The 24143-nt window shown below is 39.1% G+C and overlaps 1 long non-coding RNA gene across 1 annotated transcript in view; it reads left to right on the forward strand.

Annotated features, from left to right (window-relative positions):
- Positions 1-5166: 5166 nt before the first annotated feature.
- LOC132210545 (uncharacterized) overlaps positions 5167-24143 on the forward strand; it is a 127860-nt gene continuing 108883 nt past the window's right edge. The window contains exons 1-2 of the long non-coding RNA XR_009446688.1: positions 5167-5253; positions 8634-8800. This is a non-coding gene — a long non-coding RNA (uncharacterized LOC132210545). The remainder of the gene's footprint in view (positions 5254-8633; positions 8801-24143) is intronic.

Here is a 24143-nt window from a genome sequence, read left to right on the forward strand (position 1 = left end):
ATAACACAAAGTCACAACATTCAGCAGCTCATCCAGTGGTAAATAACTAAATGACAAATAAGAGCATGAGGCTGAATAAATACTTAGATTATCAGTGATGATGAAGCTCAGCACTTAATTGCAAAAAAAACCAAAGATCATTTGTGAACATCTTCATCCAGGAGTGCTGAGTAGAAAGTCTCTTTGCATCCTTTTCAATTGCTATAATTTAAATAAAATAATTCACTCCATGTGATAGCGTACGAAGAAACAGATAGATACAGCAAAGATAATGGGCCCTGACAACATTCTAGACTGTCGAGTTGAAAATCTCTGCTCAAGAAGTGGCTGCATGCATAGCCAAGCTATTCCAGTGTAATTATGCCATTGACATTTAGTTGACAATAAGGAAAATTTACAAGGTTTGTCCTCTACATCAAAAAGTCAGAGAAAATAAAGCTTGGCAAACGCCTATCAGCCTACTCTCAGTCATTAGTAATGTGTTGGAGGTGATTCAGAGTGCAATGAAGTAGCACTTAATCACCAATAACTTGCTTGTTCATGATCAGTTTGTGGTCCACCAAGTTCCATTACTGCCTTGCTCTGAATATTCACCAAAGAAATTCACCAAAGATCCTCAGACAACACCTTCTAAACCCATGACCACTTTCATCTAGAAGGACGAGAGCAGCAGATATATGGGAACACCATCAGCTCCAAGTTCCTCTCCAAGTCACTCACCATCCTGAGTTAGAAACATATCACTGTTCCATCACTGTCACTGGGTCAAAAACCTGGAATTTCCTCCTAAATGGCATTGTGGGTCAACCCACAGCAGGAGGATTGCAGTGGTTCAAGAAGGAAGCTCAACACCACCTTCTCAAGGGCAATGAGGAACGGGCAATAAATGCTGGCCAGCCAGCAACGCTCCCATCCCACAAATGAATTTTTAAAAATGGACAGAAAAACCAAGTTCTGAAGGTGGTGCAAATGGTAACTACATCAAATGTGGCACCAAGGAATCTGGGGAGAAAAATGATGTCTTTGGGAATCAGAGAGTAAACTTTTCACTGCTTGGGCTTGTAACTGAAAGATTATACTTGTTGGAGGCTAATTGTCTCAGCCTCTGGGCATTGCCATGGTTTATGAGGGTTCATGAAGAATGAGTTCTTGAAAAGTTGGCCCACTGCCATGAAAAATATGGAGAGGTTGTAAGATTCCCAAGACCATGGCAGAGCTGGTCAAGTCTGGAATTCAGGTTGGCGTGCATGACCTACACCATTCCATAATCTTCTCCCAAGCAGCAGAAAATTGGGAGTGCCAGGAGTGGGGCCAGGGATCCTGAAATCAGGTTCCAGCTGCCAGAAACACAGAGTCTCCCTGAAGCTTTAAAACCCCAGCCTAAAATCATAAACTGATTTTGTCAAACTTTTGTTTTGTTGAATTCCATCATCATTGAATTTTGGATATTTCAGGAGTCATTTTCTGAGTGCTAGTTGCATTCATTTTTCCTAGATATGATAATACACTTGCAAAATTAGTCCCGTTGTGATACTAGGATTGAGAGATTTTAGACAGAAGGAATCACAGAATCCCTACACTGTTGAAAGAGGCCATTGAGCCCATCAAGTCTGCACTGACCCTCCAAAGAGCATCCCATCCTATTTCTGTAATCCTGGATTTTCCCATGGCTGGCGTACCTCCTGGACTCCACGGCGCAATTTAGCAAGGCCAATCCAACTAACCTGCACATCTTTGGCCTGCATAATAAAACTGGCGAGCCCAGCAGAAATCCATGCAGACACAGTGAGAACTGTCAACTCTACACAGACAGTCACTTAAAACCGGCTCTCTAGCACTGTGAGATACCTGCCACTGTGCCACCCAAAATATATCCATCATAACATATCCATCAACACTCATCCTCGCCTGATGTTTTCTGTTCACATTAGATTGTTCACACTATAATCTGACTGAGCCATATGTGATCATATTAATAGATTTCCCTTTGATGTTTTTGCAGGAATAAAGGGATTTTGAATGAACACCTTCTTGAAAAAGGAAGCCCCTCCAGAAGGAAAGATTAATTTCCATGGCCAACATTGGAATTTTGGGGTTTCTCACTCACATCTGTGCTCAATCCTGATTGATTGGTGGTTGTCCGACATTGACCAGGTACAGTATAATTCGAAAAGTTCTTTAAAATTGTACCCCGAGGTATGTGGCTGTAATGTTGATATAATACATTAATACACTTGAAAGTGTTTTGTGGAATCTTGTATTAACATGGTGGTAAAGTGGTATTTATATAATGTCTTGTGGAATTAGTTAAACTGAGATAATTGGTCCACAACCTGAATCCTGAAATTGTCTGTCTGTCATGATTCTAACCATGAAAATGTTGAACTAGAAAATATTATCACACAACAACAGTGCCCGTTTATAAGTACATGATACTAGCTATGGATTACACTCTATAAAAGTAGACAGTTTAACTTTACGTATCTCTTTATTCTTTTGACTTTGTTGAATTTGTCATTGACCACTTTGCAATGCATCAGTCTTGGATGAAGACCCAGATGACTCGTGAAGTATTTCAGGCTTAGAACTGAGATTTACCGCTTGTGAACACTGTAAAAAGAGTTTTTGACAGCTAATCAACCTTCACAATTATTCTGTTAAAGGTCCATTGATTGTTGGTCCAGCTGCATTAAACTTTGAAGAGAAGGACCTCTCATAGGGCAACCACTTAAAAAAAATGTAGGTAGAAGCAATTAATAGGCAATAATGATGTGGACAGGTCAGTTAACTCAGTGACCGATTAGAGGAGAGGTAAAAGGTTGAAAAGTGTCGAGGAAACTGCAAGACACAGCAAGGCTGTGTTGCAAACGTAAAGTGAAAATTCCCTTTATCTGAAGCTGATGCTATGCTACATAAATTGTCTTTTGGAACAATTGCTTTAAGGCTGCTTAATATATACTGTTATTGGGAAAACTTGCAAGATGACAAGAGACTGCACAAGCCTGCTGATCCTTAGTCGTAAAATTTTGTGACTAATTGGAGGCTTGATGTGACAGAGGCTGAGTGTCTTGGGAAATTGAGGCTTCTTCAGGCTCAATACCCTTTGTTCCTTGCTCTTTTTATAGGCTGTCGTGGGGTGGTCTCTGTGGGTTTCTGTTACAGTTTATATTTAGAGACAATCTGTGATCAGCAGCAGTTCTGAAATGTAAGAGTATTCTGTATGATGGGTATTGATTTGCTTTTCTTTAAAGCTAATTTACTCGTTAGCATTTACGAATCTGAGTCATCATAAATTTTGTCTCTTTCTGGCTTTTAATACATTGATGTTAAAAAGGACATTCACTATTACCAAGCTTCTGCTTTGTACGTAGTTAGTAAGTAGATTTTTGATATCATCATTCATGAGTTATTAGGAATAATGTGGCCACTAAAGACAATTTAATTATCAGTGTTCAGAAATATTGCCTGAATTGAAACCAAAAGTGAAGTTGAATTTTTCCCAAGCTTAACACTCAATTTATTCCAAACCTGTTTTAGACAAGACACCAGGAAATTGACAGAATTGAGAAAAAGGCATTTAGTCCCCATCTCTTTACCCTGTGATTACGCTAGATGACAAAATGCTTATAAATCATCAATTATTATCTGTAGTTAAAAATAAAATCGTTCCCACACATTAATATACTACAAAGGCCACTTTTCTTTTAGGATTCCAATACCAATACCACAGAAAGAATTAAAGGTTAAAAGTTCATTTTGGCTCTCCCGATAGCTCGGCGAGTTCAGTAAGTAAATATGAACCCTGCAAACCACAAATATCCCAAGTTCAATCCTCAGTTTGTGTTGAATTTTCCGACATTAGCCACGTTGGCAATGGCAGTGCTTCAACTGGCTTCGGAGTCTTATTCTGAGGGAGGGAAAAGTTCGAGCAGGGTTCTTGCTTCTGTTTACTGGCTAATGATCCAAGCTGAATGCACATACACAGGCATCAGGTAAGGAATAGCCGTGATGCTCCCTGCATTGAATAGCTTCTTTGCACTCACCACCAGGGCTCATATGTGGAAAATTGCTGCTAGAGCAAGGCATGATAGAGTGAGCGGTGCCCATGGAACCAGCTTTCAGAAAGGGGTCATCAACTGCAGAATTGGAGTAGGGGAAATTAATATGGCTAATTTTGAGGAAGGCAGTATTAAGTATACATGAGCTGTGTCTTTGCTCCTGAGTTCATGTTCCATTGGTAACAATATTAAAATAAAACAATTTAAATTACAATAAGTCAATAATCAGATGTGAACATGCCTCTTTGGCTTTGTTGTTTTGTATGCAGAATTGGCGTTGTTTTGTGAATTCCAGTTGATCCTAAGCAATATTACGTGCCCTGTTTGTGAACCTATTACATGTTGATAGAAGTTTCACAATTATGCCTGGCTCTCTTTCAATTACTTCAAAACAGCTCAGCTAATAGCAGTACTCCAAATAGCTTTAATACATCCTGTTGTGCTCCTCTGGACTCATTTTCACAACAACCTCCTTAGCTTTTATGGTTCTGAAATCCTGTAATATAACCTTGTTGTCCAGATGTACAGTAGCTCTAGTATCTTACTCTGCATCTGAGTGTAAAGTTATCACAAATACGTTACACAGTGATTGCATAAGAAACAGTGCTTGCTTTTTCAGGAACTTATGAAAATAATATTCCTGAATTTAAAAAAAAAGTCCTTACTCATCTTTGCTCTGAAAGAAAATTCCAAGATCCCTATAACTATGAAAACACATCAGGCTCTAAAAAATATTTTATAGTGTCTGATTGATTCAATCCATGTTGTCTTCAGTTTGCAGTTCATCTAATCCAGCATATCCTTGCCAGTGCAGTTCTTATGTTACCTCATGTTAGTTTGGGCCAAGATTTGCTCTCTGTACATGGCGCAGAATATTTATACAAGGTAGCTGCTGACAGACCTTCTGAGGGACAAGCTGTGGAGTCGAAAGCTTCTAATTTGTTTGGCTCGTTGGAGCAATACTATTGCTGATACTGTTGCTGCACTGCACTCCACTCCATCCAGCAGCGTCTGTGCTCACAGCATGACCTTGGCATGTTAAGTCCCCTTCACGGTATTTGACATTTCTCAGCCTTTCGCTTCAGTATTAGGTTTCCTGAAGCTACCACTTGTTTTAATGAAGATGGCTTCTCAAATCTCTGTGCTCCTGTTTCTCTGCTGCACTAAGAAATAGGCAGAATTGTCTTCCTGTTTGGTGAGGTATTTAGTTTTACTACTAGTACTCAGTTATTTTGTAAGTTTTCATTGAATGCTCTGTAGTGCTATATGAACTAATAATATTGTAAAAAACAAAGCTGCTTAAATATTAATAATGACAGACGCATCCATATATATACATTGAACACTAATGCACAAATTTAAATGAAATATTGTTTACATTTTATTGCATACGTTGTCCTCCATTCATCTTTACTTTGTTCTGTTTATGTCTTTTCTTAAATTGCTTTACCTTGTACATTTTTTTTGCATTGCACCTATTGTACTTTTTTCTCTCAATACATAACCTTTTGTTTTTGACCTCTTTGCTCTGCTAAATTTTGGAACCAAAACATTGGTTCAAAAAAAATAAAAACAATCTCGAAAACATGTTCTTAAAGCCAATGAAATGACGTGGGATTCCAGACTGACTTGGCTGCAATGAAGATGTGACCAAAATAATCTTTCCTGTGGATTTGCTCCTGAGCAAACTTGTGAGGAGTTAGAAATCCTTTAAAGTGTTACTCTCTTCTCACAAAGGTATTTGGCAAATGTATAACTTTTTTGAGAACGTAAAGTCAGAGGAACAAAAAATTTCTTCACAATGATTTCATGCAATATTTGACTAGGACTTCTGTGGTTGAGATAAGTGTTTGTTTTAAAAGTGTGCTTATCAACCTAGTTATCATTAAATCATTGAAGTATATTACACCTTTGCACAACAGTAGCTGGTGGCAGTGAGACAATAGTTTGTTTCCCATCTCTGCTTTATTTTTAACATAAATAAAAGTTGGGAAATATATAAATCAGCTGTTGACTTCCTCCTCCCTTGTCCTTTAATCACAAAATTCAATTCCCTCGTTAATTGATAATCAAGTTAAAAATAACTTTAAATTTATATTAGTTATTTTTTTAAAAAGCACAATAAAACTTTTTTTGGAATCCTATTTTACTGTTCTAGGGACCTCGATATTTGGAAACACTTATGGAAAGGAACTTCTTTTTATAACGTAAATTAATTGGAAAATTGAGAAAGTGCTCCTGGAGTCTTTCCATGTCTCTAACCTTTCAATGTAATGCTCAGCAGTCTTCTCTAAATATCAGCCTTTGTGCATAAAACTTTTCTTCTGTATAAAACTTTCCTCCTCTCAGCATTAAATTTAAATATTGGCATTAATTTCAAGAAGTGATAGATTACCTGTTGGCAATCATCTAGGTGAGTAATTCCTGCTGGAAGTTATCAACCGTATTAATCAAACTAGCTCAAGGATTGCAATCCTGATTTAGTGTTTTGAGCATGTGATGCTGCACCTTTCTTTCTAACTTGGGAAACTGCCATCTTCTGAGATAAGCCATAAATTCTGCAAAACATGTAGTACATTTCTGATCCCTATAGGACACAAGGTTTGCAATTGACTATGAAAGTGAACAAAACACTAGCCTGACATTTACGTTCTTCAAATGTAGATTAAAGAATATCAGGATTAGCCTGTTTGTTTTTAAAGGTGAGGCAGTGTCCATTCTGAATTCTGAACAAACTCTTTAAATATACAAATGCTAAAGAATTGTGTGTGTGTATGTGTGTGTGTGTGTGTGTGTGTGTGTGTGTGTGTGTGTGTGTTTGTGTGTTTGTGTTTGTGTGTGTGTGAGTGCGCGCACTAAAGATTTGAACCTGTCTTACTTTGTTCCAATCGTGTTTATAAATGCAGAAGAGCACTAAGAACCTTTCTGCTCAATCAACACATCACTTACATTTTTCACTGCAGCCATCCTTGTTGCTTCTTGGATAAAGATTGCAAATATGTCCTTAACTGCGTCTTTTTTTACTGTGGTGTGCTGTTCAAAATAATCTGTATTAAAACTGCTTAAAACTCTTTCAGTTGGATTATTTAAAAACGTCAACAGATACATTTATATTGTAAGCTTTACAATGACATGAAGAAATTTGGGCCTCATGATAATACTTAATTGCAATACAGTCCCAAAGCCAGGGATCAATTTGGAGTGAATTCTTCAGTATTAATTCATTGTACTATCAGAAACTAGCTTACATAAAATTAAGATTAGGGAGGTTTAAAGTTAATAGCATGAAAATGTTCCTTTGTGTGCTCTCTAACAATGTTGGGACAGAGTTCTTTGCATGTATTCAATCATGTTAAGAACTTTCTTCTGAGAACAATGATTTGTAATAGCCGAGTAGAAACTTTACCTCTAATATCTTAGTAGAATTTAAACTGTGCTGAAGACTGTTGCTACGCTCTAAAAATACTGTAAAAGACTTTCCATATTTGAGAAAACAGGATCCTAACTTGAAACATTACTTAGGATGATAAATGTTTTGAGTTCATATCAATCCAGGAAAGTACAAAGTAACGCATTTGATGAAGACAAGCAAAGAATGGGAATTATCAGTAAGTGGGAGAATACTGAATACTGTAAGGAAACTGAAGCACCTTTAAGTGAAAGTCCTTGAATGTAAAAAGATACTTGGATGAATTAGTTAAGGAGGCCTGGCCAATACTTTCCTTTATTAAACAAGGCATAGCTGGTAAGCTCAGTAAAGTTATGCCAGAGCTGTATAAAACACTAATCTGGTCACAGCTAAAGTACCTCATGCAATTTTGGTTACCATATTGCAGGAAGAATGTAATGCCACAGCAGAAGGTGCACACTGGAGTTATGAGGATAGTACTCAGAGTGGAAGACTTTCTCTATGACGATAGATTAGAAGCTCTGGGTTTGTTTCCTTTGGAGTGGAGGAAGTTGAAGGGAGAGTTAATCAAGGGGAATAAAATTATTGTGGGCCTGGGTAGGAAGGACAGGAAGGATTGATTTCCAATAACAGTGAGGCTAATAACAAGGACACTTAGGTTTAAAACGGTAAAATACTTGAAGGGACAGAGTATGACTTCCTTTGGGTCTTTGTTCTTTTGGCCTAATTTTAGCAGAAACTTTAATGAAGTGCATAGGTATGTTTTCTGAAGTTGTAGCAGTACAGTAGGAGAGGTTAGAAACAGATTCTTCCCCTCAGTTCCCTGTGTATGTAGGAAATGCTGGCCTATTCTGCCCCCTGCAGTTATAAACTACAAAAACATTAACATGGGCATCACTGACAAGGCCCGCATCAATTGTCTATCCTTTCTTGATGTTGAGAAGGTGACAGTATGACGTATTCTTGAACTGCTTCATATTTGTAGTAAACTGATGGTACTGAGCGGCTTTCTACATATGCTTAAGGGCAGTTAAGATTCAGTCATATACACCTAGAGAAGGAATATAGGCACATGTAATTGCAACCAAGTGCCACATGCGTAAAACAACAGTAGAACTGCAAACAATTTAATGTACCACTCTATTAATCATACTTTTGTTTTGCAGAAATGAGTTTGAAAAGGCCATTGGAACAGAGAAACACGAATCAACAAAATTTCCCATTTGGCAACCTTGTATCGTTTGAATGAACAGCCACCATCAGGGAAGACAAGGGAAGGATGGAGTGAGCCAGCACCAGCACCTCTGGAGGCAGCTCAGGCGTGAGCTTGGAGGTAGGCAGGGCCCGACATTAGAATGTCGATTTGCTGTTGGTTTATTAAACACCCCACGACTCACATCTCATATCCTCTCACCCCAACACATGCCTCTTCCTCATGCCATTTTCATGCTCCATACGACCATAGTGCCCCCACGACACCTCCACATCCCTGCCATACCACCATTTCCCTGTCACCCCTGCCCCACCTCTTCCCAACTCCTCCATGCTCACTCAGCATTATGCGCTGTGGAACCACTGAAACATATTAGCGATACCCAATCTTGAATTGCCAATCTTTGCAAATCAACTTTGAAATAAACTACAACTGTTGCAACTCTATAAAAGCCTCAGACAAATAGATTAATAATATTATCAATAACACAGTTTTACATCAATTCTCAATTTACAGACTTGTACAAAATTGTTATCAAGTTGTTATTAAAATATTAACTAAATTATTGATTGATTGTATAATCAGCTGGACATGTATATACGCCTTGAGTACTTTGAGCAATGGACACTGGTCACTGCTGTAAAAATGGTGCATATGAAGAAAACACAACCTGTCACCTTATCTGCAGCCCTTGGCAGTATCATCTCTTGTTAAAAATTCAAATTCTCATGTGGTCTGAGGAGGGGTAAGAGTTGGAAAAGAATTAGTTGTCCTCTTCTAACCTGGTCAGAACAGCATAAACACGCAGAATTTCAAACAAACAGTTCAATGAAGGGGAAAAAAACTTACAAAGATGCATCTCAATCAGAGTAAAAGCTCCATGTGAACTTATGAAAACAGATTCCCTGCTGAGCATTTAAATGTTGGAGTTCAGCCAAGCTTTCATAATTAAACCATTTGTGAACTGCATCAGCAGAAGCAAATATCAAGACATCTGTTCTCCATTAAATGACACAAATTGAGTTTCCATTGCAGCACTCAGATGCTGGACGGCCAGTGATGGTCACATTGGCCATTCAACTGCTGTGTCATGACTCATTCCACAAGTGTCTTGGTGGAGTTGACCAACAGTTTGTTCTTCTTTAATAATTGTGCCAAGTTGATGCTAGATTCCTCCATCTCCTGGACAGTGAACATAAATTTTCTGACAGCCTTGTGAATGCACTATGGTATTTTGGTATGCACATCAAGTAACTTTTCTCCATTGCCTGATTTAGCAATACCATCATTTCAGTCTTCAATAGCACACATGTATATCTTTGCCCTCTGACAACATTGCACTGGGGCTCTCTTTTCCTTTTTCATAGATTCAGTGAATCCATGCCCACTGTTTCACTTGTCCACAACCTAATTCTAAGTTAACCAGTAAATGTTGCACTTCATTGGAATCCAGACCGATGTTTCTATGTGTACAATCAGTAATAATGTGTCTTCATCACTGCTTTCCTGCTCTGCCATCACTGCCAGGCCAGTTTGAAGCTTTTGAGTGTTCAAAGAGTAAAAAGTACAAAAATAAAGTTCAGGCGAAAATAGAGGGGGAAAGTAAGAGATTTTTACCTACATGTTAAATCAGAACTGATTTATGGGATGACTATGGGTTAAATGTTAAGTGGATGTGAAAATGTTCTTTTTAAGATAAGGATTTTATCATTTTTGCTGGGTTCAACCCAGCTAGTGACCATGGTCCTACCAGTAGTCTTTCCTATAAATAGCTAGAGCCAACTCTATATTGGAAACCAGATCATGCAGGAGCACCGCTCCATTTCCAGTGTATGCTACCTTCGGCGGTATCGGTGAGTGTTGTGCAATTTGTTTGGGTGATGTAGCTGATATGGAGATCTAGTTGCTGGTATGTGCCAATAGAGACAAGCTGATGTGAGATTTGCTGCAGTGCTGACTCTGCAAGGATGAGGTGGTATTTGAACATTTGGGATAAGTGCTGAATTTTGGAGATTGCTGGTAGACATCTGACGGCAGTGACTTGAGCAGCAGGTGAAGCTATTGATACAATGGGTCAGAAAAAATATTTGAAGATGACTCACTCAACTTCAGCACTTAAGTGGGAGTATACTACATGTTGCTGCACATACAGCAGTCCTTGACGTTAAGTGCTTCACACTGACGTCCATTGTACCTACTCATACATCTCATTATCTTTCAGAAACTTGCTGCCATCCTCTGTTGACAGAATACCTGTCCTTCCTTCCATCTGTTTCACCAAGATTTTCAGTGCTATGTCAGTCTTCCTTGATGCATCCTTCATTGCCTGGAGTTCTTTAGAGCACTGTGTTATTCCAAATGATCTCAGCATTTCTGGTAACCACAATGCACCTTTCCTTCAGCAGATTCAGGCTAGCTTTATAAAGTACTAGGAATTAGAATTAGTCACAATATTGATGCATGCCATCAATGAACATTACAAGGAATGCTGATTACATGCAGAAATCATTACAGAGCTGGTGGATTTTTGCCAGTTATTGCTAAAGGAATAGAGTATAAAAACAGAGAAGTACTGTTACAATTTCACCACATATTTGTGAGACTGCAACAGCAGCTTTGGTCCCCTTACTTGAGAAGGAATGTTACTTTGCAGGCAGTTCAGAAGAGGTTCAATAGATTGACTCCAGAGATGATGGGTTTGTCTTAAAAAGGGAGATTTTGAACAGTTTAGGCCTTTACTCTCTGAAGTTTAGAAGAATGTGAGGAGATTTAATTGAGGCATATAAGATGCTAAAGGAGACCAACAGCATAGACACAGAAAGGATGTTTTCTCCTGTGGGGCAATCTAGAATAAGAAGTCATAGCTTTAGGATAAGGGGAAGCAGATTTGAAAGGATGAAGAGAAATTCTCTAAGATGATAGGAAATACGAACAGGAGTAGATCTTTTGGCTCCTCAAACCTGCTCCAGTGTTCAATAGGATCATGGCTGATCAAACATTCTTCACATCCAATTTCCTGCATTTTCCTTGTAACCGTTGATTACCAGTCGGATCAAGAATAATATATAGACAAGGACCCTGTCCCCACAGCTGACTGCAGCAAAAATTTCCAGAGACTCTTAAACCTCTGAAGAGGAAGTTTCTCATCATTTCATTCTTAGACTGGTATGCCTTTATTCAGACTATGCCCTCTGATCCTAGACTCTCCCATGAGGGGAAACATCTATTCAGTATTTACTCTGTCAAGCTGCTTAAGAATCCTATATGTTTCAATGAGGTCACCTCTTAATCTTCTAAACTCCAATGAGAAGTGCCCCAACCTGCTTAGTGCTCACTGCTTAACAGTTACAACACAGACATCTGCCACACAATGTGGAAAATCGACCAGGTATATCCTGCACATAAAATGCAAAACAATTCCAATCTGGCCAATTATTGCCCCATCAGTCTATATTCGATAATGAGTAAAGTGATGGAAGGTGTTGTCCACACTGCTATCAAGCAGCGCCTGCTCAACAATAAACTGCTCAGTAATGCCCAGTTTGGGTTCTGCCAGGGCCATTCAACTCCTAACATCATTACAGCCTTTGTTCAAACATGGAAGAAAGGTGAATTCAGCTGAATTCTATTCAACCAACTGTGGCATCTAAAAGATCTGGCAAAATTTGAGTCAATAGGTATCAGGTGGCAAACTCCCTGCTCATTGGACTCATATCTGTCACATAGGAAGAGATAATGGGAACTGCAGATGCTGGAGAATCCAAGACAACAAAATTTGAGGCTGGATGAACACAGCAGGCCATGCAGCATCTCAGGTGTGCTCCTGAGATGCTGCTTGGCCTGCTGTGTTCATCCAGCCTCACATTTTGTTGTCTCTGTCACATAGGAAGATGGTTGTGGTTGTTGAAGGTCAATCATCTCAGCTCTAGGACATCTCTGCAGGAGTTTCTCAGGATAGTGTCCAAGGCCCAACCACCTTCAGCTGCTTCAACACTGGCCTTCCTTTTGTCATAAGGTCAAAAGTGGAATGTTTGCTGGTAACTGCATATTGCACCATTTGTGACTCCTCAGATACCGATGCAATCCATGTTCAAATGCAACAAGATCTGGAGAATATTCAGGCCTGATCCAAAAAGTGGCAAGTAACATTTACACCGCACAAATGCCAGGAAGTAACTGTCTCCAATAAGAGACAATCTAATCACCCCCCTTTGACATATAATGTTGTTCCCATCACTGAATCCTCGACTGAATCAACATCCTTGGGGTTACCATTGACCAGAAACTCAACTGGACTCACCGTATATCTAAAGTGGGTCAGAAGTTTGGAACACTGGGGACCTCGGCCCTGAAGAAGGGTAACACCCAAAACATTGAATGCTCCTTTCCTCCAGATGCTGCCAGGCCTGCTGTGCTTTTCCAGTGAATAATGAAAGGTCTTTACTTATGAGTCAATTACTCCCTACCAGGGTCATCCTACTGAATCTTCTTTGAACTGTCTCCAATGATATGATATTTTTCTTTAATAAGGGGAGCAAAACTGCTCACTGTACTCCAGATGTAGTCTCACCGTGTGCAGTTGATGTAAGGCTTCCCTGATCTTATACTTCAACCTCATTGAAAAAAAAATTCAATGTTCTGTTAGCCTTCCTGATTACCTGTTGCATCTGGATCTTTCTGTGTTTCATGCACAGTTATCGCCAAGTATCTCCATGGAGTTGAAGCTTTCTTTTTTAACCATTTAAATAATGCCCGGTTTTAGTTCTCCCTTCCAAAATGAACAACTTCACATTTTCCCACACTATACTCCATTTGACAACAGTTTCCCCATTTACTTAAACTGTCAATATCTCTATGTAAACTGCTCATATCTCTCTCTCTCAATCTGGCTTCCATTTATTAACCTGAGAAACTGACTCCCCCGAAGTGCTGTGGATGCTGGGACATTGAATAAATTTGAGGAGCTAGAAACTACTTCTAATTAGTAATGGGTTGAAGGATTATGAAGAGTGGGCAGGAAAGTGGAATTAAAGTCAAGATTAAATCAGCTATGATTAAATGGCACAGCAAGCTACACTTGCTCCCAGTTCTTAAGTTCTTATGTTCTATTGAGCAGACAACACAAAATTGGCATGCAGTGTGCTGTACAATGAATGGGTGCTGTGTAATTATGCATAGTGGTTCCCATTACCATTTTCAGGGGTTACCAATTTCACGTACTTCCTGTCTCCCTGCCACTGTCTGAAACTGAACCAGATTGCTTTCAACCCTTGTAACATAATTCAGAGGTTCTCAAACATTTTTCTTTGAAGGACCCCTTCTCTAACAGATTTGTGATCTTGGTCCCTTTACTTAAATTACTATACTTGCAAACACTTATAATACGAAAGTGCTCAATATATAGACTACTTTAATAATGCTAATAAGAGAACAGGTCATTACTTCAACAGCATTTGAAAACAGTTTCACTGATGTAGACATTGATGAGACAGACCAGGGATAAAGGGTAAGCACAACTGTAGTAACATCCTTGAACATGCCGACTGCTCTGCTTTTAATGTGGTTTAAGATTGCCTGTTGCTGGCCTGTATACTCATTCAGTTCACAGATCACATTTAATGCAAACAACTATTCGCCAAATCAGAATTAACGGCAATCTCACCCTATTTATACATTTAACAGGCATAAAACAGGTTACTCTGCTTTTTGAAAAGAATCCCATAAATGGTTTTCTTGCTTCCAATCCTATTAGACTAATGCAAAAGGATCTAGGTGTTCTAGTGCATGAGTCACAAAAGGTTAGCATGCAAATACAACATGTAATCAGGAAGGCTAATGGGATGCTAACCTTTATTACGAGAGAAACTGAATATATATGTAAGGATGTTATGGTTTAGTTGTATAGGTCACAGTTGAGACCATACCTCAAATTCAGTGTGAGTTTTGGATTCCATGTCATCTTTACTTCAAATGCTACATGGAATAAATGAGTTGCCCAAAGAGGAGAGCTTAAACAGGCTGGACTTGTTTACACTAGAGTTTAGAAGAGCAAGGGTGAATTGATTGAAGTCTAAGATCCTGAATTGCCTTGATAAGATGGATATCAAAAGGATGTTTATTCTTGCGGGTGGGTCCAGATGCAAGGGACACTGATTTGAAATCAGAGGTCATTCTTCTAGAAAAAGGTGAGAGGAATTTTTTTTTGATGATTGTATGACTTTGGAGCTCTCTGCCTCATAAGGTGGTAGAGGCGGGGTCATTGAATATTTGTAAAATGGATTTTGATATGTCGTTTTGACAATGCAATCAAACGTTGTCAGGAATAGATAAGTAGGTGGAATTTGGAACACAAACAGTTCTTATTGCATGGTGGAACAGGTTTGAAGGGCCGAATGGCTTCCTCCTGCTCTTAATTCACACCCACATAAGCCTTGAATGCAAACCCTGCCCTGTTTTTTTACATTAGTTATTCATATTAAAAATTCACATGACTGGGCCATTTTAGAGAAATTTAGCTCATTTCCACAATTACATGAATCAAACCATTTTTGATCAAAATGAACAGAAAATGTTAAGATATCCAGAAAGCCAGGCAGCATTATAATGGCATCTGCTTCAATGTATGAGTCTAAATTGAATGCACAATAGCAGCAGCAACTAGCCTCCTGTTTTCCCTCTCCACTCACCTAAAATAAATGCAAGACTTATTGCTAAAAACCTTGGCAGTTTAGGTACCTGTGAAAGTAAAAGAAAGACAAATATTCAGGAACTTCATGGATTGATATGTGGTCAGCTATTCTCACAGGGCAATAGTAACTTTCTTTGATTTATATAAAGCAGATGGCCTGTCTTTTTCTCTTCCTTCCTTTTGCCCCCTTGTGTTTTTCTCTCCCTTTCTTCTGCCAAATCTTCTAATCAACAAAATGTATCCTTCCTCATGGCTCTATAAAATCAGCACTGATTCAGCTTTTCCACTCTGTTTCAAAACATGTTTTCCCTGTGTTTCATCTCCAGATTTGAGTATATTACTATACGCTACGTTTCTTTTTCTGCATTTTTCACTCAGACAATCCAGGGACTTTTCTAATTGCCATTTTACTTTGCAGAGTCTGCTCCAATATCGTCTCAAAATTAGCTGACCGAGTTTCTAACGCTTACGATACATCTTTAGTCAAAATATAATGGCCTGAATCTCCCAATCAGAGTTAGAAACCCTGTTTCTGATCTCAATCAAGCTAAAAACCATTCATTTATCTTTTGGAGACATTTGTGGGCACAATTCCAGGCCTTCCCAACAGAGTAGTCAAGCCCAAACCAAAAATCCACTCCGCCAACAGCAGAATTGATTGGCATAGAACGTGCACAGAATTCATCAGTGGATGTCTTATTCTCAGGTTTAAAGCTCCTTAAACTGCTTCACCAGTGATGGAGAGTAGATAAATGTGTAAAGTAAATGATGGAGTTCAGTGCCACATTAGTAGGCATGATTGAATGCCAGGTGGTGAAGCGTTGGGTAAAGTAACACAGACAGGGTGAGGAATTGAATAGATTGGGGGTTTTTGGAGGCTGTGGATGTGGGTCTAATCATAGGGGTGGGCTTTGGTGTATATTTGAGCCAGAGTGTTTTGGATCTGAGATGGAAAAATGAAGCTAGTCGGTGTTCAGATTCTGGTAGGTGACCATGGAGGAGTAGTCAGTGGTGGTGGGCAGGGAGGTATTTTAGCTATTACGATAATTGAGTCAGAATCACCCAAAAGTACAATCTTACAATCTCTAACATCGCCTACCTCCACCTCTGTGAGGTTGTATGACTCTTACCTGCCTCCATTTATCTGCTTCTGAAATCCTCAGCTGTGGCATGTGTTACTATTTTAATTAACTCTTTATTGGTCTCCCCATTTTACCCTCTATAAACTTGAAATCATCCAAACTTCTGCCCTGTCTCAACTTACGCCAGAACTGTTCACTGAACCAAAGACATTCTTCCCCTTTGTTTTCATATCCTTTCATGCCCAGGTTCTCTCTCATTCTGTAATCTCTAATAGGCCTGGAACCTTCAAAGTTAACTACGGTTGACTTCTTCAGGATCCCCAATTTTAAGTGCTTCGTTATTGATTGCTGTGCCTTCAGACGTCAATGTCCTAAACTTTAGAATTCCTTCCCTGAATCTCTAAGCCTCCTCTTCTGGTTCCTCCTGTTTGGCCTAAAATTAGGCCATACACCCTAACATTTCTTTATGTCATTCAGGGTAAAATTTTGTTTCATTAGGCCATACACCCTAACATTTCTTTATGTCATTCAGGGTAAAATTTTGTTTCATAATACTCTTTGAGAGCACCTTAGGTCATTTTACTGCATTGAAGGCATCTTTTCAGTTTCAAAATCTATTTCTAACCCCTTTCAGTTTTGAAAAGTCGTACCAGACTCAAAACGTTAACTATGTTTTTCTCTCCAGGGCTGCATAATTTCCCCAGCATTCTCTGTGCTTCTTATAAATATATGCTGTTTTAGCTTAGTGTTTACTTTTTAAAATCAGACATCCATCTGCTGGACCTGCGTCACAATCTGAACTAGATGCATTTTCATTACAACAGAGCTGAGATGACCAATATTAATTTCATGGGACTTTGAGATGTGGACATTGGGCAGAATGCGATTTACCCTCACAGTCAATGGGCTGAATTTTTTTCAGAAATCAGCTAAGTTTCATTTTGACCGTGTTTTATACAGGATTTTTCCTCAGTGAGTCTGAGTGAGTTTTCCCACGCTTTTGTCCCAAACTTGACATTCATTCAGTACCACATCCTAATAATGCCGATTCTTTAATTAGCTGTGGGAAGATGTATTCACTACTGCTGGGATGTTCTGGGATCCTTGGTGCCAGCACTATATATGAAAATTGTTTTACACCCGGTCTAGTGTTGACAGTCTCGAGTTGCCTTGCACAGAGATTAGCCCCAAACAAGACAGGCAAGGGGAAATTGGAAAATTTGTAGGGACCTGGAGGTCAGAATAATGCAGAAGAGGGATATCCTCTTCCCCAGGACCTGAAGAGAATGTATTTTATGCACAGAGTTGTTACAATCGAAGATGCACTGCTTGAAAGAATGGCAGAAGTAGCTCCAATAACGACTCTCAATGGGAATTGAATACATACTTATTAAGGAAACATTTGCAGGAAAATAGGGAAAGAGCAAGAAAGTTGTACTAAATAATCAGATTGCTGTTTCAAACAGCCAATAGAGCCTCAAAGGACAGAATATTGTCACAGTATGTTATCTGATTATTTAAAACTGGAAACAAGGGAAAAATCAGAATAATTAATCTGTGAAATAAAGAATATGGAGGATGGAATAAAGAATCGGGTTTATGTCAGTTCACTGTACTACCCTCAGTCTTAGCATTTCATCATCTCAAATAAATCTTTTGTTATTCAGTCTTACAGTGTGGGCATTGATAGTGGAGGGAATGGATGTTTGTAAATGTGGTGCCAATAAAATAGGCTGCTTTTATCTGGATGTTGTCAAGCTCCTTGAGTATTATTGGAGCTGTACCCATCCAGGCAAGTGGGGGATATTCCATCACGCTCCTGACTTGTGCCTTATAGATTGTGGACAAGCTTCAGGGGGTCAGGAGGTGAGGTACTCATTGCAATAACAGATCATATGCTTAGAAATTTGCAGCTACTGTATTTAAATGGCTAGTCGAGTTTTTGGGTGTCGATAGTAGGGGATTCAGCAATAATATTTTCATTGAATGTCCTGGGTGGTGGTGAGATAATTGCTTATTGGACTGGTCATGTCCTTGCATTTGTGTTGTGTGAATGTTACTTGCCACTTTTTGTACAGATCTTGTTGTATTTAGATTTGGACTGCTTTGGTATCTGAGGAGTCACAAATGGTGCTGAATATTGTGCAATCATTGGCGAATATCCCCATTTATGACCTTATAATGGAGGGAAGGATTGAAGTTTTGCAGCGACGTCCTGGAGCTGAGATGACTGACCTCCAAAAATCACAGCCATTTTCCTATGTACCAGGTGCAACTCCAACCTGCAAAGTTTTCTCACTGCTTCCCATTGACGGCAGTTTTGCTCAGGATCCTTGAGGCCATATTTGTTAAAATATTGCCTTTATATCAAGGCAGTCACTGCCTTCTCACCTCTGAATTTCAGTCTATTGCAAAACAAGGAATGTTTGATGGTACTATTGATGACATCTTCCTTCAGTTCAATACTATTGCTGGACTTTTATCAGGGCCATATCCATCGCAGTATCCAGTGCCTCCAACTATTTCTCAATATCATGTGGAGTGAATCCAATTGGCTGACAACTGTTATCTGTGATGCTGGGTGTCCTGGTGGAGACTGAGATGGATCATCTGCTCAGCACTTCTGGCTGATGATTGTTGCAAATGCTTCAGCACCATTCTTTGCTCTAATGTGCTGCACACGCCCCTACCCCATTCAGCATGGGATATTTACAGAGCCTGACATAGTCACATAGCATGAGTGGTCATTACTCAGTGTTCTGTCTAGTAATTTTTAAAAATCAATTAATTTGTGGCATTTCTAAGCTAGCAATAAATTCTTAGACAAACCAGACTTAAGGTGGAATCTCTCATTACAAGTTACTTTTTTCCTTGAAGCCCATCTTCTTGTCAAAATTTTTATCCACTGATGACATCTCCTGCATTGGCTTTTTACTGACTGTGCTTCATTTAAGTGCCTTGAAACTCCTTTTACATTAATGCAGCTTTATAAATATGAAGTTTTGCATCACGTTGCACTGAAAAGGCGGTATGAATGAATAGTTTGCATTTCATTTGATTAGTTCATTTCTCAGAGTCGTTGAGTCATACAACACAGAAGAAGATCCTTTGGTCCAACCAGTCCATGCTGACCATAATCCCAAACTGAACTAGTGCCACCTACCTGCACTTGGCCCATATCCCTCCAACTGTTTCTTCTTCATACCTGCTGGGTACTGGGTAACTATTTCCCCTCTGGAAGCTCATTCCACACACAAACCATTCTCTGTGTAAAAAATGTTGCACCTCATGTCTGTTTAAAACTTTTCTCCTCTCATCTTAAAAATATGCTTCCTCGTCTTGAAATGTCCCACCATTGGGGAAAGACACCTGCTATTCACCTTATCTGTACAACTCATGATTTTATGAACTCTGTAAGGCCACCCCCTCAATCTCCTAAGCTCCAGTGAAAAACATCCCATGTCACGATTTGGAGTTTACAGCTGCTCACCTGCATGTAGGGCAACATATTTTGTCAGACTGCACTACAAGCCAGTGACCATGGCATGTCACATTTTTCTAACCTACAACCGGAATGTGATCTTATCTAACTCCAATCTCCTTTTAGCTCATTCAGGGTCTTATCTATTATAAGTTATATACAAGTGTGACATGAGCATGTTCAGAATTAAGACAATAATGTCAGAAATAATAATTTCTGGCTTTACGTGTGATATCCTGTATATAATTCAATCCAGAAGTCCTCTTTATATAATTATTGGGAAATATTTATTGTTGTTTTGTCCAGGTTACATTACAGCATTTAAACACTCCTTTTAGAATAAGTTGTTTTCTCTGTTAATTTATCCTCCTTCAGTTTTGGACCCTGGCTTATCAGTACTTTTTTTTCCTCTTTCCTCTTCTACACTTTTGTCAAAAACTCCTGAGCTTTAGATCACATCTGCACATTGTATGACAGGAAGAGAGATATTTGTTACTTGAAAACAATGTGTGGTCTTCTCATGTGACAGGAAGGGGCAGGTTTACCGGGGGGTGGGGGAAGAACTCAATGCACCGTGACTTACTGGGATATTCAGTCTTCTGTACTCAGGAATAACATCCTAACAGGAGCTTATAACAAGGAAGTCTAATCACTTTTTGAATAAGGAAGGCCTCAGAATTTAATTAACTGAAGCTCTTCCTTTCGGACTTGAAAACTTTTAAACAAAAAAAACCGTTAAAAACAACACTCGTTTGACTGTGGTGAATGCAAAAGACCGCAAATGATGAAAAGTTCAATGTTCCTATTAACTTCTGTAATTGTGATTTACAACTGTATTTGAAAGTTATAAGATCATTCCTGCAGACGTTTGACAATGAAAAAGCCATTACTCATAGGGTTAAAGTATGCTTTGTCTGGTAGACCATGACAAAAGTTTTGCATCTGAAGCAATAGCTCCCTGTTGCTTAGGCTGAATGTAATGAAATGAAAACACTACAAAATCCTATTTTATTAAATAAAACATTCAAATCACCAGAGGCATATCATTGTCATGTCATGAAGTGAGGTTGGGGGGAGGAGGAGTGGGAGAGTGGGGGGAGGTTGGGTGGTGGCAGGCGGTGGGACGGAATGAATTCTCAATGAACATCTGTCTTCGCATGCAACTGAGAAGCAGCAACATGAAGCATTTCATGCTGTCTGCTGCCTTTATTTGGCACACAAGTGCCTGGCCTGCATGCCAACCTGACCACTGAACAAGCTCATTTTTCCTGTGTGTGTGAGACCACTTCCACAAGCCCAGAACGCTTTGTGTCATGTAGGCATTTGATCGTCAGTGATGAAGCACAGTCAAAAATTGGCTGCTTTGATGTTTCTCACTTATTTCAGCTGTAGACATGCCTCACAGTAAATGCTCTGTCTCTGCTGTGGGTACACAATAATTTATGGCAATGCTCACAGCTTATTAATTAACATAGTGAGGTATGCCTAAATTAGCATCTAATGATTCCAAATGATTCACTTTATAATATGGCGATTTCTGAGTTATAGCCAGGGACCTGAGAAAAATTAAGAATATTTTTGAGCTTTTGATCACTCAATTAAAATAGTAAAATATGTCCTTTGAAGCCTATCTGTTGTTAAGTTCCCAACTGCTTTTGGAAAAATGTCATGTGCAGTGTGCTACTGTAGGAAATTAAAAGTACTGAGGATTCTGGAAATCCAAAATAAAAGCAGAAAGTGCTGGAAATACTGAGCAGGTTTGGCAGCATGTTCTTTTGAGAAGAATAATATTGGACACAAAATGTTCCCTCTGTTTCTATCTCCCCAGATGCTGAAAAAAATCTTTAGAAGTTTCCCCATCACTTTCTGCTATTAAAGGAATTTCGCTATGTTGCCATATCATCAACAACCACAACTTGCATTGATGTAGCACCTTTAATGTAATAAATCATCCAAAGTGCTTCACAAGCACATTGTAAAACAATATGACACCAAGCCACTTAATGCATCAGTGCAGACTGAGAAACATTGATAACATTTCAAGTCTGAAATATTTAATTTTATAACATAATAAGGAAATATTAGAATGGTCACCAAATTGACCTGAATAATTGTTAAGGCATAATAACAGTAAATAATTTACTGAATAATAGTAAAATGAAGAAAGAGAAGAGACATAGTTTAGGCAGGGAGTTCTTGAGGTTAGGGTTTAGTCAGCTGGAAGCACAATCAATGGTGAAATGGTTAGAACAGAGAGTGGTCAAGAGGCCAGAATAAAAACAGTACAAATATCACAAATGGATTGCCAGGCTGGAGGTGATTAGAGATAGAAAAGGGCAAAAACAATGACAAAATTTGAAAACAAGGGTAAGCATTTTAAAATATAGCTTGACTGCAAGCCACTCAGGTTAGCAAATGAACAAAGTGGTGACGGAGGAATAGGACTTGGTGCTCATTATGACACAGCAGCAGAATTTCTGATGACCTCAAGTTTAAGGAAGTTGCAGCATGGGAGACCAGTCAGGAGTCCATTGGAATAATCCCTGCCCAAACCTCCTCGAGTCTGGAGGTAAGAAAGCATAGACAAAGAGTTTTACAGCAGATGGGCTGATGCAGGGGTGAGATTGAGCAAAGTTATAAAGGTGGACATAGGCAGTGTCAGCTATGGCACAAATATGAGGTTAGAAACTTAACTTTGGATCAAATGAAATACCAAAGTTGAGAACAAACTGTTTAATCTCGGAATACCACCAGGGAACGACATAACGTTGGTGGCTCAGCAATGGAGTTTGGAGCAGAACTGAAATCAATAATTTCAATCTGTGCAATATATGACTGGAAGCAATTTCTGGTTATTTAGTAGAGGATGTCAGCGAAGATGCTAATAATTTTACAAGAGCGGAGTCGAGAATGGAGGAGATGATGTAGAGCTGAGAATTTCAGTGTACATGTGAAAAATGAATCCAGCTGAGAATAAAACTTGCCAAGGAGCATCTAGTTGAGAAATAGGAGGCAGCCAAGGATTTATTGTTGGGGGACTTCAGAGATAACAATGCAGGATAAAGAAGAGAAATCATTGAAAATGTTACACTGGCTTTGATAAAATAGGAAAAATAGTAGAGTGGAACCAGGTAAAACAGATCTATGGAGCCGGCATGCAGGGGAATGGAGGGGCTGATATGATTGTATATGTCGAAAGCTGCAGCCAGGCTGAGAAAGATGAGAAGGAAACATTTACATTTGTCATAGTCCAATACAGTAATGTGTGACTTTTTAATGTGCTATTCTGGTACAGTGACAGAGTAGTAACCTAATTGGACAGACTCAAATGTGTAGTTCTGGGAACAGATTTGGCAGGCGACAAAACACTGAAGGATTTGGGAGAGGAAATGGAGGTTGGAGATAGGAATAAAAATAACATGAATGCTGGAAAGCTGTAATAAAAACAGAAAGTACTGGAGTAACTCAATGCATCAGTGCAGACTGAGAAACATTGGTAACATTTTGAGTCTGAAATATTTCATTTTATAACATAATATTTCTAATATTTATTTATGTACTGAGTTTCTACATCACTTACTGTTCCAATTTTAGTTGAAAAGATAATTTTTCAATGACAGTGGCGTTCAAGGGTATTTTTTTTGAGGAGAGAGTGATAACAGCAGATTTGAAGGCCAGCAAGACAATATGCACAGGGAGGACACTATGTCCAGTACTAGCTAACATGGGGATCAGGAGGGGAGCCTGGTTGGCCAACAGTTGGTTGAAGAGAAATGGGTCTCTTGAGCAAGTTGAGATCTGAGAAGGCAGACAGAGGAGAGAACAACAGGGAGTTCAGGGTTAGAACAATAGAGGAGTATTCAAGGAGGTTTGGGCAGGCGAGCTGGTGGAAAGGAAAGAGGCAACAAGGATTGTCACAATCTTATTGACAAAGATATCCATGAGCCCTCTCACTTGTTAGAAGTAATGGTGCAGGGAAAAGGCAAGATGGGGTTTTAGAAGAAATTTGAAAAAACAACAGTCAAGGATTCTCTTTATATTCCAGAATGATCCAGGAATAATTTTAGCAGTTTTAGCAGATAGGCACAGAACCTAGTAATGTTTCAAGTGGTCTAGCCAGGTCTTGTGATGGCTGGCTAAATCATTTGTGTGCCCTATCCTTTCAATCTACATTCTCCTACCCACTATAGATGTTAGGAGAAAGTTTCTACT

The sequence above is a fragment of the Stegostoma tigrinum genome, chromosome 1 (assembly GCF_030684315.1).
Source record: "Stegostoma tigrinum isolate sSteTig4 chromosome 1, sSteTig4.hap1, whole genome shotgun sequence".
NCBI classification, from domain to species: Eukaryota; Metazoa; Chordata; class Chondrichthyes; order Orectolobiformes; family Stegostomatidae; genus Stegostoma; species Stegostoma tigrinum.